Below are 19,962 nucleotides of genomic sequence, written 5' to 3'. Positions count from 1 at the left end.
TAATATGGAAGATCTCACTTTCTTCTAGCATCTGAACCGTACACCGAAAATTAAGTGTCAGATTCACGGTCCGCGCGCAATCATCCAAGAACACACGCGAATATGCGAAACGACTCACGGTCATTAAATAAAATTAATACACGCAAAGTCACATACACGTTAGCACACACGTCATACAAACGCATACGCGATCGAAAATGTTAACTTACAAATGCTCGAGCACTTCGCGATGGTACACGCGATCGCGAAGTCTCTACGCCCGTACATATCTGAACCGTACAATTAATATCACATTCAGAATCACGGTCCGCTGCAATTGGCTTTAAGCAGTGACATTTCCCATCTAGTCTGCAATTATAGTAAGTGATTCTGACGGGGAGCCCTTCCGAGACCCTGGCTGTATAGCCCCAGTAGGACAACTCTTGATTTTATTGAATCGTAAAAATGCACCCTTCATTGTAAACTGATCATTGTTTTAAATCTTCTTGATACATAAAATGTTTACGATAATGACGTAAATCAAGCCTATGAAAATGTTATGAACACAGTTTTCGTCCCCGCAAACGCTTTCCGGCCCAATTCCACAAGTAATTATGAATTGAAAGTTATTATTGATATTTTCGCCACGCAAGTAGCTTTAATTAATTATTGATGGCATTCTGTTCCCGTCCCTAGGAATAAAGCCCCCCCCCCCCCCCCCCTCCCAAACGAAAGCTTACCCATGCACATACCTCCCGTTTCCCGATGCAACTCACGCACCTAACGCAAAGGTATTAATTTCCTCTGCGATTTCGATATTAAAATTTCAAAAACAGTTGGGTGGTGTCAGTTGCCTCTGATCCCGCATGTGTTGCGACGCGTATTCAACCGTGATTTAACAAAACAGCATGAGAGCGGTGTAACTTTCGGGCACCACAGCACTAGCAATGTGTCCTGTTTTTTTTTAATATACATCTCATAATGAGCTCTATGGCTTTGCAGCAAGCGAGTGGGCGATGCAAATTTCGGGAAAAAGGTAGCCAGAAAAAATGTTTCATTTCATTTGATTATGATGGTTTTTGTTTTCAATTTTCCGGATTTGCCACCTGCTTTTCGTTTGGTTGCTTCGGTCTTTCAGAAGGGGGCAAGTATGGAGGGCCACGTTAAGGCTGCTGCCACCGTCATTAATCACGCTAAAATGAGCGAATAATGGCGCTTCGTTAGGTCGGCCTAGTCCAGCAGTCCTGGTTGACCTCGACATGCAGAATCCGGGCAATGTTCATTAAATGTGAGGATTATTATTAATTGAGACAATTAGAGGCTGAACTGTTCTGTGACTAGGGATGGCCTGCGCAGTACAAGAGAGTGTAATTAAAATTTTAGTACGATCTCAGCAGCACACGTTGTCAGTTTTATTCATTAGTGAATTTGGTTCATTCATGTGTTAGTGCGTTTGAATAATTAGTCTAACTGATTAGAGAAATATTCAGTTGTATGAATTGTAGCTCAGGCACCATTGTTTAAAAAATAAATAATGAGAACAAATAACATTTTTAAACGGAAAATTTTGTCACTATTGGTGGCGTAGCTCGGAAAACGTTACATGCACCCTCTTCTAAACTGACTTACATATTAATATGTTATAGCATTATTTGCACTATCTCGCGTTTCCAGGGTTGTGAACTTTTCTGGCCGTATTGCTGTGCAGCAATAGCAAAACCATCCAGCACTCTTGCAACCGTCAGTCACTATATTCAAGCTTTTGAAAAGGAAAACGGATATCATATACCTTTTTGCTACTCCATCACCGTCGCCGCCATCAGCACCAGCTTCACCACCCCTCTAGCACCTGACGGCTGTGACTTTTCTCTTCATCCATTCAGATCCCATTCTATTTCAGTGCATCAATGTTTCACAGAGAAGGATGATGGGAAATCGCTACGCGTGGTGGAATCACAGACAAACAGACATAACACTCTAGAATTCACCATCGCCCATGTTGAAAACAGTAATTTTTAAAATATGTTAGTGTGCAGGAACGCCACACTTAGTGTGGTGGCGCTACGGCGCATTCTTATAAGCTATCACGTAGTAGTCGGGTAAATAACTTTGTAAAAATGGGTCGCCGGTGCGAGTTTGTGATGTGTCAAAAACAGAGAAGGTGCAACAATTGGAAAATCGTTTTTCCGGTTTCCACGCAATCCACAAATGTATGAATTTATATATAGTTTTTCTAATGGTCCAAAATACAATAGGCTTGTTTTCAGCTGTGCGCTTTGGGTGCAACTTTGTTGCTCGGAAGAACTGTTGGAACGGTTCAATCTCGAAGGAATTGAATATGTAAAAAATCGTTTATTATGTTCCGATCACTTCCAGTCGCTAGCGTACAAAAATCCTTCACATCCTCGACAAGGGTAAGCTAGATTCGTTAGATAAAATTAACAATGATCAACTGCTGCTATTTTAGATTACGGGATGGTGTGCTTTCGAGTATCTTTACTTCGCCCATATGCAGCGAATTTAATTTGGAAGTTTTGGATTTAGAACGAAGCGTGGAGGATGGTTCTAAGGGCGATCCATTGGAAGTTCCAATGCATGGGCAGAAAACGACTGCAAAATATTGTTTCGTGGATGAGATGGAGCGTTTAGATGAGATCGCAGAAATTTCTGCAGATGAACCACACGATGCTAATGTGTTCAATAACGTGGAGCTAAACACGGAGGCAGATAGCCAGATCGATTTTATAACAAATGATGATCAATCTGCAGCAGAAGTTTATCGCCTAGTCGAAACTGAGCATAATTTCAATACCGAGGCATATGTTGCAGGTGAGTCACAAAATACATTATGGTATGCGACACTAATTGCGAAATTTGACATTATGATGACATAACAGCAGAGGTGACTGCAGAATATTATAAGTCACTTTTTATTTCCGAAAAAAACAAATGTTCGAAATTACGTTCAAAAGTAAAACACCAGAACAGAGAAGTACGTGAAGCAAAACGCAAATGTGCGTGGCGTCTAAGGTCCATGCGTTCGAGACAAAAGAAACTTAACGCGTTGAAGACGGAAGTTACTCTTTTGAAAAAGAAAACAGGGAAAGATGCGAAACTGTTGGATCATCTTAAAAGGAATAAGGTACTGCACAATAGCCTTCAAAATACTTCTAAGAAGTCAAAAGGGCGCCGTTATAACCAGGAGACCAAAAAATTTGCCATTGGAGCATATTTGGCAGGACCTGCTGCATTTAGGTACATTAAACAGTCGGAAGTATTGAAGCTACCTTGCAAAATGACCGTCAATCGTTGGAACTCGAGCAGTCCTCTAGAACCTTGATTGAACACGCAAATCTTGCGTCGGATTGCAACAAAATTAGAAACATGCTCAAAAAAAGAAAAGGCAACTGTTGTTTCTTTTGATGGCATGGCTATCAAGCCAGAGTTGGTGTACAACGCCAAAACTGACACATTTGTTGGTTTTCCCTGCGACGGGGTCAAGAAAAAATTGAAAAAAACAATCCATTGATTCTTGCAACTGAGGCCATAGCTATAATGATATCTGGGATTAGCACTTTGGAGCCTAACCGTTGGTCAACAACAAGAATCGGAAAAGAGCGAGGTAAACGGTTCAAGCAGGTAAATGGTTTGTTAAAAATTATGCATTTTTGCAATAATGTCTAAAATTACAGGGTATTGGTTTCTTGTTGGCGCATAATACTCTGGACAGTGACAAATATTCACGGTCTACACCCATTAGTAGTGGTCATGGATCAGTGCAGTACAAACGTAAAGATGGCTAAGGAAGCAGGAGTAACACGAACGAAGCCAATAATGAACGTAGATGGATACAATATAGCAGTTATGTTCGACTCACCACATTTAATTAAAAGTTCAAAAAACATGCTTCTTAAACACAACGCAGTTTTCGAAGGCAAAATCGCATCTTTCACCAATATAGCGAAATTGTATGAAATAGATCGAGTTTCTACACCGAGGATGGTTCCAAAACTTGTGGAAAGATATATAAAACTCGCGCCTTTTACGGCAATGAACGTTGCTCAAGCAACAAGAACCTTGAGAGAATCTGTAGCAAAAGGGATAGAGTTTTATGTGCAAATGGGAAATCTTCCGAAATCGGCTCTTGTAACAGCATCATTTGCAAGCTTCTATGATATGCTATTCAATACCTTCAACTCTAAAACTATTGGCCAAAACTCCAAGGTAAAATAAAAATATTTAAGCATAGTTCAGCGAAAAATAACAATTTCATTTACAGCCTTATCGTGCTGCAATATCCGATGAAACATGCCACTGGGCTTTCTTAGACTATGCTGAGAAGGTTCTGAAAGATATGTACTATACCAAAAGTTCATGTTTCAACATTAAACAGGTATGTTACATATAAAAATTTCATGATTCATCAAATAATGGAATTTCAGGCCTCTAAAGAAGCCAAGTCGTTAACTGTGAGGCAATGCAAACCAAATTACATCGACGGTTTCATCGGAAACATATATGCTATTCGTTGGTTATGGAACAAGCTGAAACATGAGTTCGGGTTCGAGTACTTGTGCACTAACTTTTTGTGTCAGGATGTGGTAGAAAACTTGTTTTCTGAAATAAGAAGACGATGCGGACGAAATGATGCTCCTAATGCCTATCAGTTCGCTGCCGCTTTCAAGTACGCATCTATTTCTGCAAACGAAGATCTATCTTCCGACAACACTTCTGGGACAAATTGCGAAAAGGTCGACGCGAATATACTGCTTGAAGAAAATGATTTGCTTGTTGAAGAAAATGATATAGGGTCAACAGTCCAACAACATTTTGATTACAAGTTCAAGCCATTGGATTCAAACGCAAAGAAATATTCTCGAAGAGAACTTAACGGATTGATGTACATCATCGGTGCTGCTGCTGCAAAGATTCAGCACAAAAAATGTCGCAAACACCTCTCTATTGAACCCAGCGAGGTAGATAAGAGCAGTTCACTGTATATTTTCTGCAGGATAAAAAATGCAACAATGCTTCCGAGCACCGTACTCTACAATATAGGATTCCAAGCATTCACCGTGTTCAAGCAAAAGTTTAAAAAGTTCCTATACCAAAATCGGCAGAAAGTGAAAACACGGTTAAAGCAGTATCATAGTTTCGATCAGTATGAAGCGTACGTCTGTCAGCAATGTTACGATGTCTTGGTTGATAAAATTTTCAACACGCTAATACAATGCTTTTTAAGGGAAGCCAAAACTGAATTGAAACAAAAAATACGATCGAAACGAACTTTAACGACAAGAAAGAGAAACCGTAAAGCTATTCGTATCAATTTGCCCGAATAAAGATGGATTAGACGTTTAACATTTAGTATTCCCCTCGTTTATTATTGTATAACTTAATTTAAACATAAATAAAGACCTATTTATATTTATATAAACATGCATTTGTATTTATCTAACCAACTTATATCATAGCATAGTCATATTGTCAAATACGTTTACCGTCAAATATATGTGTATATGTTGCAGGAACCTACCCTAAAAACAGAGAATAAAGTCACATGTGTTATTGCTTATTTGCTGATTAGTCCTTGTTTGAAGTTTACTTTCGGATTGTGGTACTTTACAAATAGATGTTGGTTAACCTTTCGGCACTCGTGCTCATGCACTGAGTGCACGTCACTCTGAAAATCCAGCGAAATCGTCTTAGGACACCAGCGGCTGCTGGTTCAGTGAGCCATTTGCGCAACCTCCGGAGGGTTAAGTAGAGACTGAGAATGTTTCGGATAACCCCCTGATCATTGCGAATGATTGTGGGCGAAATTATGGTTTTCGGCAATGTAAGTTCTGAGCTATGCGAAGCGGATAAAAACTGCAATATCTTGCTCTAGGTAGATTGGGCATAAAAAAGAGATTCCCCAGCACATACAATGCTGGCTTCAGATGAGAATGCAACGCGATAATAAAAAACTTCAACTAAGGGAACATTTAAATTGAACCTTCGATTCGTTGGTGTAGCAACCGTTAAGTTTATTTTTGGAAGTAAAGTTGTACGTAGCTTTTAGACAAACGAACTTTCGTCGAGAAGCTTTTACCTGCCAAATATGACGAAACCAGCATCGCTATCTTCGATGAGGTGAGCAAAGCAGTTGAGCAGGAATCACGATAGATAGCGCTAGTGACAAGTAAGAATGGTTTAAAAAATGTGATCGATAGAAATATCGGCTTTTTGTTCAATGTGTTATGTCTGTTTGTCTGTGGTGGAATTTCGTCTGTACAGGGGATGATAAATTCGGAATTTCACCGAACCCGGCATAAATCTTGAATCCCCGCAGAGACTGACTGTACGCGTTTTCTGTCTATTGCTCTTTCGCTCGCACGCTCTGGTACTGTTCCTGTGTATATGTCTAAATTGCTGGCAGCAGAAATTGGCCGCCATGTTGCTGCGGTTCGAGCTGAGGCTTGGTTTGTTTCATTTTGAATAGTTTGAAAACAGGGCGGGAAACGGTTCAGCAAAATCCGCTGTCAGCCTGGCACATACAAATAGCATACAGGAAACAATACGTACAATCCACCACGTGGGATTTGGTTGCTACTGTTGCGGCTATTTGAACGATAAGGTCGGAGTGGATAGATGAAGTTTAGAAAAGGGATTTCAAATTTTAAATAACTCTTTGTATCAAAACACGTTTCTAGTGTAAGGTTGGAAATAAATTGAAAATATTACCTCGTTTGCAAAAATGGTCAGGAGACCTTGTACTACGTGAACACAACCAAGTACCTTGCGTCGTCGTCTACGTCCATTGTTATCCTCTAATCGCCATAGTTAGTTCCATCTGGCTCATCGACCACGACCTGGTTTCCAAATGGAGCGCATAAACCGCACCCCACATACACGTTTTTACATTTCTTATAAAAGAAATGTATAGAATTCGCTCAAACTTTCAAGATTTTTTCCGAGGCCCGGAGGGCCGAGTCTTATATACCAATCGACTCAGCTCGACGATTTGGGACAATGTCTGTGTGGGTGTGTGTGTGTCTGTGTGTGTGTGTGTGTATGTAACGGACAAATTCTCATTCGTGTTTCTCAGCAATGGCTGAACCGATCTTATCCAAACCAATTTTAAATGAAAGAACTAAAAAACAGTATGAACGCTTTTAATTTGTTTTTGATTCTGATGTTTAGTTTTTAAGATATGAATGCTTGAATGCGTAAAAATGGCGCTTTTTGCAGTTTTTTTAAATTATCTGCCGGAATTGACAATACAGATTACCAATTTATATGTTTTTAGACAGCTTTAACGAATACCTTTCGAACAAGCTATAGATTGTTGAAATCGGACTATTATCAAAAGAGATATTTAACATGAAATGCGGACGAAAGATTTTTATCATTTCCCATTGCCAGAAATATGACCAAAAACATGTAATCTATTATTAACGCCAAAACGGCTTATTTTAGGTCAATTGTATCTTCGGAGAATTTAATGGAGGTAATATGCCCTTTCTTTTGGTATTGTGCTTTTGCTAATTAATCCCCCTATGAGTGAGATATTTTCACAAATTTTCTTGTAAGTGATTATATCGAAATGATGCCTTCAGCAAATTTGTAGCTCTTACTTTTGCGAATAACTTTACTAAAGACTTCCAATATCTATTTTGAATACTTTAAAAGTTATGGCTTGTTGTTTGTGGATTACTCTTCGTCGCCTATTTATTGTTCAATATAGTAATAATCCATTGAAATAAGCTAAACATTATTTCGATAAATCGAATTTTGTATTTCATTTTTCTATCTACAACCGCTAGAAATAATCACCGAACATTTCCAAGTTGTCTGGAAGGAACTAGATAACTTATCAGTGCAAAAATGTTCATTTGTGCGAACCTTCTGACTGAAATTTTTCTAACTTATGACCATCGGATCGATCTTATTTCGACTTTCGGAAAATGAAAAGCGAAATAAATAACTCCAAGCAACGGCGTAGCCAAGAGAAGGTTTTGGGGTTTAACACCATACAGCCCCCCCCCCACCACTCAAAAAAAAAAATATTGGATTGAAGTTGAAAATTTATTGATGCTGACTGATTTAATTCAATATTACAATAACAATTATCTGATCCGTAGATTGATAACCTGTTGTTGTAAACATCATGAGGACTTTTGATAAATTGTCGGAATGGGGTCCTGATACGTAACTGATCTATTGGTCTCGATTTCACAGTTGTCTAATAGCATAAATATCAAATTCCTGCCTGAAAACATTCCAATAGAAAATTCCAGAGATCTGTAATCAATCATAATCCTCAGATTTATTTTCAAATTTTCAGCTTTTTTCCTACACAATATTACGAAAGCTTATTAAACAATTTTTCCTAATAAGTTTGTGAAAATTATAATCTATTTGAAATTTTTTAATAGTTTTATTTTTTATTCAACCGTGATTTTTTAATAAATAGTGACCATCGCTTCACAACGTAGTCTATTTTTCATGGCTTGTGGTGAGCACGATCTCTCGAATTGCTGAACTGAAAATTATGGAATAGAAATTAATTTTTAGTATTCTTTACAGATTTAACTCGCCGCGCAGATAGCTCTGAATTAGACCCGCTGGTGCCCTAAGACGATTTCGCTAGATTTTCAGAGCACTGTGCACCCAGTGCATTAACGCAAGTGACGGAAGGTTATCGAAAAGTTTCGTGAAAATGAAAATTCCAGTAATGATGATGATTTTCCCAAACGGTTCGTTTTCGTGAGGTTTTTATTTGTTTTTTTGCATTAGGATTAGCGATAATAATACAAATCAAGAATACTACTGGGAAGTCACCTTTAGAAAAAGTCGACGTCGAAGTAAAATTTGAAACTATGCACGCATGTACTTCAGATATAGCGTGATATCAGGAGCTGCGATTTCATTTCAACGCTTTTTTGTGAAAAGGGCGTTACTTACAAATGGCTTTTTTCATACATGCGAATGAGGGCTTTGAAACGCAACAAATTAACCTTAAAAGTTTTGATTCTACGATATTGCTTTCTTAAACTACAGCAAACAATACAACGGGCGAAACTGTATTTTTGTTTGTTTATTTAAAGTTTCGCCCTCCATGCTCCATGCAAACAAACAGGGCGATACTTTTTTTGCTAGCAGTTTAGAGGCGAAACTGTTATTTTCGTATTTTTTTAATATTATCAAGCTAATACCAGCTGTAAATAGTAACAATGATCTCTATTGAAAAAACACGGACGAAATCGGTTGTGTAGAACGGTAGTTATTGTAAAAAACGTAAGGGCGATACTTCAATGCTGATAGGTGGGACCGAAAAAGTAAACAATCGCCAAAGCGGCGATACTATCATTTTGTCAATTTCAATAGCAAAAACAAATTTTAATTTAATAATTTCATAATTTCAAATACTTTATGAAGTTTCGATCACTGAATCATGCAATCTAGGATGTAAAAAAACACAATAGTTCTTAAATAGGAAATAAAACCAAGTCTGGAAATATTCACTGTTGATTTTCTTTGAGTGGTATCACTGCTAGTATCGCCCTTTTCAAGAAAAAGCGTTGATTTCTTAGTTCTCAGTCGCGTTGGAAATTTGAGTAAAGTATAAATTTCAAATCGATTCAAAAAAAAAAATTCGATTTTTTTGGCTCAGTACAATATATAACCCCTTTAGGAAAATTCAGTTTTCCCACCACAATTTAGATATTTTATTAACACAGCATTAACAATCATTCAATATTTTATGGGCCATTTTTTCGCTTTCCCATTGATTTGGTTTGAGATTTCTAGCACTGATGTTGTCCTATGCTGATTTGAGCGATTCTCTGAGTCCTGCCACTATCCCATGTAGTATGTGTTATCAAAAACATCGCGAAGCATCAAGTTCTAAATGTTCTCAAACGATATAATATCCGAAGAGAGTGATAAGAGTTATAAGAAATGTCTCATCACACTGTTAGGTGGATTAAAAACGTTTTTTATACCAACTAGGCGCGGAACCAGGTTGGATATAATATTTCATGAATTTTAATTGAAATTTATGTTACACCCGGTTGGCCATAAATGATTTTTTGCTACCCAGTCGATCCTTGCACCTACCACCGCTCGTGTTCCTTTTCCAGCGACAACGCGTATGATTCGCTCAATTTGCTCCACTTTCGGGCTCCTGCTGCTTCACAGTACTGTACGTGCCTATAATTTCACTTTAGAGCAAACACGAAGTTTCGGCCACAAGTTTGTCGGAAAAGTCGTCGAACCTTTCCTTGTCAACCAGCGGACTGTACCCAAACACCAGCGACTGAGAGTTGATCTAAGAAGTTGGATACAAACGAGCTTTGATGAACTTTTGCCGTCTAGGGTAGGGAGCGAAAAGTTTGCCCTGTTGATGGCATATGGCATGTGGGTGGTGTTGCTTAGAACACGACGTTCTACTCGAAACAGAGCCGTCTGTTAGTGTGAAGTTGTTCAGCCGCGAATAGCGCTCTGACTTTCGGGGCGTTCATTTGTGCTTAACGCAAAGCTAGTAACTAGATGTTGAGGAAATAAATCGAGTTAGGGGAAAATTTTGGACAAGTTTTCTGTCGAATTTGGTTAATTTTACTTAACAGTATTTAGATGTGCTTCTGTAGACAGTGAAAACAACCGATTTTGCAGAAGGTTGCGCAGGTCGTAGCAGACTGTTATCAGGTATTTTTTGTGTTACACAAAAAAACTGCTCATAAATTTTGGAAAAAATAAGCATTTCGTAAAACGAACCGTTCAGAAAATCATTACCAAGTTCCCGAGATCATGGATAATATTACTCGTATGCATGTAACTAATTGTATTTCCACAAAACTAGTTTACACCAAAAATGCATGGCGTTACACTTAGACGTTGGGTAGTTATTGTGGTTCTATCCTGAATATGTTTATTTTTAATGAATATAGTTCGTAACCAGGGCCGCAGAGAGACAATGCGGGTCCGGGGGGTCCAACGTATGGGCCCCACCACTGTGTATTGCCTGAGTACAAAAAAGTGAATGTTTGAAATTCATTGGAGTTTACTGATATTGTGTATAGTACACTGAAATTTTATATTTATGTACCATTTTTGCCTTTCTCATATAGAAAGGTTATGCAATCACTCTGAAAAATGTTCCACCTAATCCCGGCCCGGAGGGCCGAGTGTCATATCCCATTCGACTCAGTTCGTCGAGATCGGAAAAAGTCTGTATGTGTGTGTGTGTATGTGTGTATGTGTGTGTATGTGTGTATGTGTGTGTATGTGTGTGTATGTATGTGCGTATGTGTCAAATAATGTCACTCATTTTTCTCAGAGATGGCTGGACCGATTTGCCCAAACTTAGTCTCAAATGAAAGGTGCAACCATCGGCTGCTATTGAATTTTAGATCGATCGGAATTCTGGTTCCGGAATTACGGGTTTCAGAGTGCGGCCACACAGAAATTTCTCATAAAAACTATAGGAAAAATTAAAAATAGAATTTTTATTTTTGATGCTAAATGTATTCAAGGTGCATAAAACGTCGAGATTTGATGCAAACACGAAAAAAATTTGACGAAGATTCACTTTTTTGGATTTTGCACATGTTTGCCTTTCTCATATAGAAAGGTTATGCAATCACTCTGAAAAACGTCAACCTAATCCCGGGCAATTTTTTTTTTCGACTCGCATAAGGTTTCCGGATTTTAACAGGGGCGTAGTTGATGGTTTACGGAGAGGGGTTACACCCCCCCTCTACTGTTCACTCCCCTCCTTTAAAAATCTCCTTAAATCACCCCTCAGACCACCACCTCATACCCCTCCCTTTCAACCCCATCATCTTTAAACCACCACTATATTACAAAGCATACCAATTTAAGCTGGGGAGTCGTTCGTTCATGGGACTTTCGCCCTCCTCACATACCCATCCCCGTATGACAAAATGAGTTAGCAAGCAGATAACATTGATCTAATGCTGATTAGGCTAATGGAGTATGATATTTTTTTGTTTCAAGTGTTTCACCGTCGACACGTAGCTCATCAAGTTCGTGGTTGGCATGCCATTGTGTATAAGTGCAAAGTGTACTAAGAATGTAATGGACATTTCCACAATTATGTTGAACATAAAAAGCCTCCGTGCCATAGTTTAGAGAAATGAGAAAGGCATAATTGCACCGCTAGGTGGATTAAAACAGGTTTTTGCTCTAGTTGTTTGTAGTGCCAATGAAGGAAAAAGCGTAGTTTTTTATACTTTGGGAGTTTTTAATACCTCTTCGACAGTTTTGGTGACTTTGAAAAGCGCCATTTTTGTTAATAGTAGTTATAAAAGTAAGGAAATGGCAAGATTAAAAATGTAGTAATCACGAAAATTAAAAATATCTAAACGGCGATCAACGGCAAACGATAAAAAAACCAATGGGAAAACTAAATATTAAAAGAATGTACAAAAGAGCTAAAAACAACAAAATCAACCAAATAAACAAATTAATGTCAATTGTCAAAACAAAACCTATAAAAAATTGATAAAGGAAAACAGGAAACTAGAAAAACATATTGCTAAGATTTAAAAAGTCGAACATTATTCAACAAATGGTAAAAATAATAAAAAATCGATAGGAAAGTAGGAAAAAATTTTAGAATCAATGAAAATGAAAAAAAACTATTTAAAAGAATACAAACATTAATATAAAAAATGCATAAAACTGAAATACACGATAAATCAAGAATAATAAAATTTATTTAACATTAAAAATAAGACATATTTAAAGCAATAGAAAAATAAATAAAAGGCTAAGAATGCATAAAACAAACATAAAAGATAAGAATAATATAACCATAGAGAAATTTAAAAAAAATGACGATCCAGAAAATTTTGAAAAAATTGAAATGATGAAAAGACGAAAAAGTAATGAAAATTGGAAGTATTGAACAAAAACGGAGCAAACAGATAAAATGGAAAACAAAAAATAGTAGAAAAAAGCCAACATGGTATACTATAGAAACACAAAAATGAAGATATTAACACAAAAAAATGAATAAAATGGATATTATTTAAAGAATAGAAAAACCACTAGAAATGAAATTTGAAATAAATTCAAGCCACGAACTAAATTTAAAATTAAGGCAAAGTGCATATAGTGTCAAGAAAAATAAGAAATAAATCAAATGTTTTTTTAGGAAAATAAAAAAAAATATATATATTAACGTATTGGCAAATGGTCAACAGAAATAACAATAACGATTTAAATCGTAAGAAAAAGGTATAAAAAATAAATAAAATTATATTAAATGAACAATGGGAAAAAATAAAACTACGATAAACGGAAACCTAAAACTAGAAAATGAGTCTGAAAATAGGAGAAAGGTAAAAAATTAAACAATAAGACAAATCGGAATGAATTTGAATAAGTAAAATTGCTTTTGGAAATGCAAAAAAATATTAAAAAAAAGGAAATTGAAAAAGGCTATGGCAAGAATAAATGTAGTAAATAGACAAATTTTAAAAATTAGATGGAATAACAAAAGAAACAAATAAAAAAGCAGGGTATTAAAATGCAAATAGATAGAATGGCAGTATCTTACAATTGTAGAAATACAAATACTATCCACAACCTGAAAAAATAGATCAATGAAATTTTAACAAAACAAAAAAATCCATGTAGGAATAAAAAATGAAAAAAAAAATGAGAAACATGGATCGAACTTCAAATAAGGGTTGTGGTTGGATTTTACGCTATGCTGGTTTCGAAAACTTTCATAATCCTATAAAAACATGAATTATTCTTTTATTTAAAAATTTTTACAAGAATGTTGTAACTGATTTCCAGAAAATAGTTCCAAAATAAAAATAAAATCGTTACGTTCAGGAAGCGACGTTTAAAATCTTACGCTCACTCCTCCAAAACGAAAATATTTTGCATGCGGATTTAACTTGGTACATTAGTTAGCTAATCTTGCTAACTAGTAGATTTAGTTCGGTAACAGAGTTAAATTATCTCAAACACGATTTAGCAATTTAGTTGAACGTATGCTTCTTAGAATCATTGGCAGCTGCAGGATTGTGAACTGAGAGATCATGATTCTCTTCATGTTCCATGACATATAAAATTCAAACAAACAAATTATAATGAAAATGTTGATAAAAGGCCGTATTTTGAAGAATTGTAAAATGTATTTTTTCCATCCCTGGCCTCTTTCCTAGGGGGAATTGGTAGTCGAAAATCGCCGAAAAAAGCTACGTCATTTAAGTATGACCCCTTTACAAAAATGTTTCGGTATCATCTCGTATCTGAATATGATTTTGTATAGATTGTGTAATCAATGAACGACAAACCAAATATATTAAACTTTTGGATTAATTTCGAATTCTTTTGGTATATCAAAAGTTTACGACGACTCATTTGACCAATTGAGCTCTCAAATAGAGGTAGGGTTACCGCCTCTAGTGGTACTTTGACCGGCGGAATTTTACTGAGCAGGGGATAGACTTCAAGAGACACATGGGTATGCATTGAAATCGATTAGAATTCCGAATTAAAGTGATCACTCGACAGAATTTTGAGGCGCTTCCATTGCTTTTTATTATATAAAACGTTTAAAAACAAATAAATATGCACTGTTTTATTTCTTAGGTAGCTCGTAGCACTAGGAGGAAAAATATCTTATTTTCTTCACAATCACCGTAGAGTGTAATGTTTTGGTAAAGCACTCCACCTTTTTGTGCCGTTCACATTTAGTTGTATGTTTTGCATTTGTTTTTAGTTTTGTTGATTTAGTTGGATGTAGTGATTCGCCTTCTCGGATATTCACAAAGAATCCAAAAGCACCAACCACTCTCGCTGTGAAGGATAACCCAAGCGAACTTTGCTCTGTTCCTTAGTAAACAAACACGGGGTGTGAAATCACACTTCAGTTTCTTTCGAGAATCTTTGTGAGGAACATTAATTCATTGAAGCGAAAGTTCAATGGGGTAAAGTAAACCCGAATGGCTCTTTTAAAATACTATCTGTCAACGCCAAGAGGGGCCCTCCTTAACAATTAGGGCCTGCAACCCGAGGATGATGTTTATGAGGACTGGGTGCTGGGCGATTCCTGGTAAAGAAAAGGGTAACGCAAAATTGCAAAATAATCCAATAGATTCTTCCGGAGGAATTCGGATTTACCTGAACGATGACACGGAATTCGCCTCCAAAAACCGGTGTGGCAACCCTAAGCAGGGTTTTTTCTTTCAATAATTACCTTCGATACTAATCCAGTCCTTTCGAAGATTGGAAATTCAAAAAAATCGATTTCGAATTGGCGAAACTTGAAGACAATCTCATGACTTCTAATCAAACCATTTAATTGTTTAACCCTTACAAGTCTGATCATATTTTTGTTTCGATTATAGACATTTTAACGTTAAGGTCATTCGCTTCTTCATTCAGATTAAGAATTTTCCTATAACAAATCTCTATTCCTGTGTGCGGGGTTGGGATTTGAACCCAGGTGAGCTGCGTACATGACATTCAATGTACAAATTCCGCTATGCCCGCTCGAGTCTGACCTTGTTTCGATGCGAGAATTAGGTTGGTATAAACATAGTTGATATGAAATATGCAGTAGTTTAGAATTTTCGCTATTCTAGTTACCTCATACACAAGATATTGAATTTTTAATTGCATTCTCCAATAAATTTTTGTCGAGAAAGTATTTGTCAAAATTTTAATTTCTGTTAAAAATCCGGACCCCCTTCAAAACTCCGGGCCTGGGGGGGAAACACCCCGCCCCCCCTCTCGGCGGCCCTGTTCGTAACTTCTGGATATATTCGTTTGTTGAGTTGAATGGAGTCAAATAGGTATAGCGGTACAATAGGTATAGGGCCGTATCTTCGCTATATTATTGCAGAGGTCTCTTGTGTTGCGTGAATTGGATACACGGTTGAGGACATCGTTGACGACTGTCATTTTGACATGGATCAGCTGTATTAGTTACGGCGTCGTTTATGTTTTCGCGTATTGTTCTGAGAAAACGCATTGTTTTTGTCCTCAGTACAGCACATTTAATCAATATAAAAAAATCAAGTAAGTTTTTTCTTACGTGAAATTCAATGCTGAGCACGAGTTTTGTGTTAATTTTTCGATGTTTTCGTTTAAAAAAACGGACATCAACATAAAACATAAGCTTGGTGGCACGATAGGTCAGCTGTTTGGGGGTCACTAAGTAATTACTATAATGCAAATTTTGGGGCGAACTATAATGCGAATTATAATTACTCCTAATTATTAAGCTTAAATTTCCCTTGAGGGGGTCTGACAAAGAAAAATTTAAAAAAAAAGATTTTTTTTTAATGTTTCGGATTTCTAAGATACGAAAAATATGCTCAAGAAAGGATTTACTCGAATTAAACTTGGTTCATCTGCAAGAGCCCATCAAACTACCAACTATGAATTTTCATGTGAGGCTGATGAAATCGGGGGTAGATAAAATCGGGTGCTGATAAAATCTAGTCTTCATTGTAGAAGAGGACTGTTTCAAGATGGCGCTAGTATTCGACCAGCCTCTAAACAATTCAAGGTTCCGTTCAAATCATTGCGTGCTCGTGTGAAAGGAACGTGCTCGTCACTAACCAAAGTGCGTCAGATATTTCGCGTAAGTTAACACCATATTAATTTACGGTGTTGTTGAAGTAGATGATCGAAAAAGAGAGGGAAAAGGAATCCAAAAAAAAATGCTCCGAAGCACAACCTCGTAAGCCTGAATGCACTTCCACACTCTGGCAACGACGAGGATACCGATGAAGTCATTCGCATATACAAAGCCAGACGAAGCTGCTGAAAAAACATGTTTTTTCAGCATTTCCTTTCATGGTTTCCTAATTTTTCATATCATTTGCCACTTCCTCATTTTTTAACCTGAATGACGTCAATGGATTGCATGCATTATTTGTATTATTAATTTTTAAATAATCTACAGTAGTCAATTTTTTTTTCAAACAAAAATAAAACAGCTTATTTTATAGGCGTGTATATTGTTTTTTTTATTCCCCAGATTTTAAAATTTTAAAAGATTTTAAAAAAACATCGAAAAAAGTATCTTCGCCTTATTGAATTTGGCTTGAAAAGTATTTAGTCAGGCATAAAATCATTATTGCCAGCTATATAACTTTTCCAACGAGTTCCTGTTTGTCAAAATCAGTGCAAAAATACCATCGCATGAGCTCGCCAAAAAACTGACCTACTTGTCACCACTCTAACCTTCATATTAACTATAAGGACTAAAAGTGAGCGGTGTTCATAATTTCAGTTGGTTAGTCACGGTTTTCATAATTTCTATATACGTTATCGTGATATTTGTTAATCAGTTTACTACCGGAGTTTTCAGACATAGTAATGTGATTCATGTTCATAATTTCAGGACCTTAGTCATGATTTTCCTAATTTTCCTTCGTGTTATGGTAATATTTTATTCATGTGTTTCTTATCAGATTTTACACGCGGAGTCACGTGACAATATGAGCTGGATTATGAAAGCATAACCGATCGGTGGTATCCTGTGGGTTTGTTAATTATTTCACGAACATGATTTGTGACTATTTAGTGTAATTTTGGCGCACAGCGCAATATTTATTTTCGTTCCGGATATCATGCAGAACCCCATCAAATGAATGTCGATGTTCGAAGTCCTAATAGCTTTATTATATTTACTACTCGTTCTTATGAGTACTATCAGTTCGAAACAACAATTATTTCATGAAACAGTTCACAAAACAAAACTGAATCCTTGAATATAATTCCACATTTTGTGAAAGAGCTCATGTGAAAAGTGCAATCTCATGTACAGAGGTGCATGGAAGTGAATATGATTAGAGATATCTTCTAAATTACACAAGCACAAAAGATAAATCGTAAATAACATACAATGAATAAAGAACCAGTTTACGAATCCATGAATAAAATGTTATGAATTTGTGACCTATTTTACGGGAACGAATGGTGAGTCGTGATTAATACTTTAAGTTTTAAGAACCAGTTCACAAATCCTTCGATAATATTTTATGATTTTGTGAAACATTTTAAGAGCACAAATGGTGAGTCGTGATTAGGTATTATTTGACCAATTGAAGAAGGTATCCATGAGTAATATTTCGTTTTTCGTGGAATAGTTCGGCTAGCGCACAATCTACAACTGGTCAATCGCGATTGTGTTCTCTTGTAACGGGCGATATTTATTTTGTGATTCACTCATTTAACTCGCAGTTAGGAAAAACGGGACTTTGCTCTATCTGTATATTTCACGTACGCGCTAGAGTGCAGCTACACGGCCCACTGAACAGCAAAACTGAAAAATTCACTGCATGGTGGTGTTTATTTCGCTCATAGGGTTGTTATGTCTGCTATTTGAAAATTTATGGACAATTGGGTTAAAAACACAACTCTTTTGAAAAATAATTAAATTAATTAAATTAACACCCTAACCACAAGGACCACCCCAATCCCATTTATTCGAGAAAATCACCAACAAAATACCAACAAAGTTTTCCAAAGACATCATATAGCTAAAGCAAACTATTTGGGCGTCAGCAGTTTTGTATTCCTAAATACGGATTTGGGGTCATAGTGCGTCGGCTTTCGATGTGTATTGGGAAATCATTCCAAAGTTTTGTAGTGACGTCGTAATAATCGAAACAAATGTTACCAACATTGTGCCCTTTTATGCAACGTATTTTATTTTGCATAATCTAACTAGATCAAATTGGTAAAAACTGAAAACTGAAAACACCGCCAACTAGTCCCGGGGTCCCCTATAGTGAATATGACTCTCATGATTGGAAATAGATTCGAATGAGCAGGCATTGCATTTATCGCTCATATGAGTAAATGCGTCCGGATAGTTTGCTACTGCGACAATGAAAACTCACATTTTCACACGAAAAGTTATTGGTACTCACACAACTTCTCCGGATAAAAAAAACAGCCGGAGAATGAATGAATGAGTTTATCACGGTATCCTTTTTGCGTTCGCTGCTTTGCTGTCGTTATTCCAAAACACGAAAAGACAAGTCTATCATACTTCTTTGCCGCTTTTCTTTGTAATTAAATGTATTTTTAAAAGTTTTAATTGATTTCCACGAAATTAAAATTTTATCACCTTCTCCGGTGAGAAGGAAAAAGTCAAATAAATTTTATCCGGAAAATCATTCTCGCGCTATTTGTGGAGACGAAGAATTTTGCGGCTCATCTTATCTCGGAAAAGTTGGACATCGGATAAGCTACTTCTCGCGTGAGTGAGAGAGAGAATTACAATGCCTGCGAATGAGGTATTAATTGAGGACCATTCATTAATTACGTGACGCAAAAATTGCCCAAGATTAATTCCCATCTCTTTCCATTTAACAAATTGTCACAAATTTCTCTATCCCCCTCTCCCCTACTTCGGTACAAATTTAAAAAAAAACACATATATTCAGTGAAAACTGTTACGTAACCAGTGTTGCCGCAATTTTATCTGCACCGGGTGTTGAAAATTCTTTTCTATCTGTACTCTGCTATAGGAAAATCTGTACCGGATTTTGTATCCAAACAATAAAAAGGTTGTTTTACATAAATAATTTTTCTTATACTAATTCTTATTCGGGGAAACCAAACTAAAAATTCCGACTCGGTTGTTTTATTTAAGCTGGAATTCCGCAAGAAACCAAGTCAGAATTTCAGATGAGTTTGACTGGGTAATGTCAATATCAGCTCCAGGCCAAATTCTCGCTACTATTTTGTTTGCAACCTAAGGCCGCTGACAGGGTGGCAGCATGAAGCTGAGCTGGGCCTGGTAATGACAATAGGATGCGAGAAACCTTTTTGCAGAAAATCAAATGGACCATGTCAGAGTAAACGTAGGCACTCCGAGAAGATTCGCCCGGCTTTCACTCAGACATTTTTATTTGTATTTGTATATTCAACGGACTTTTACAGTCTAATTGAAAACTTAAAACTAATGTGCAGCACTCTAAATCAACAAGA

General features: G+C 36.7%; 1 protein-coding gene across 20 annotated transcripts in view; it reads left to right on the top strand.

Annotated features, from left to right (window-relative positions):
- Positions 1–19,962, top strand: part of LOC131690255 (poly(rC)-binding protein 3) — a 788,104-nt gene that overhangs the window by 630,677 nt on the left and 137,465 nt on the right. The window lies entirely within an intron of this gene.

The sequence above is a fragment of the Topomyia yanbarensis genome, chromosome 3 (assembly GCF_030247195.1).
Source record: "Topomyia yanbarensis strain Yona2022 chromosome 3, ASM3024719v1, whole genome shotgun sequence".
NCBI classification, from domain to species: domain Eukaryota; kingdom Metazoa; phylum Arthropoda; class Insecta; order Diptera; family Culicidae; genus Topomyia; species Topomyia yanbarensis.
This window is presented reverse-complemented; position numbering and strand designations above follow the sequence as displayed.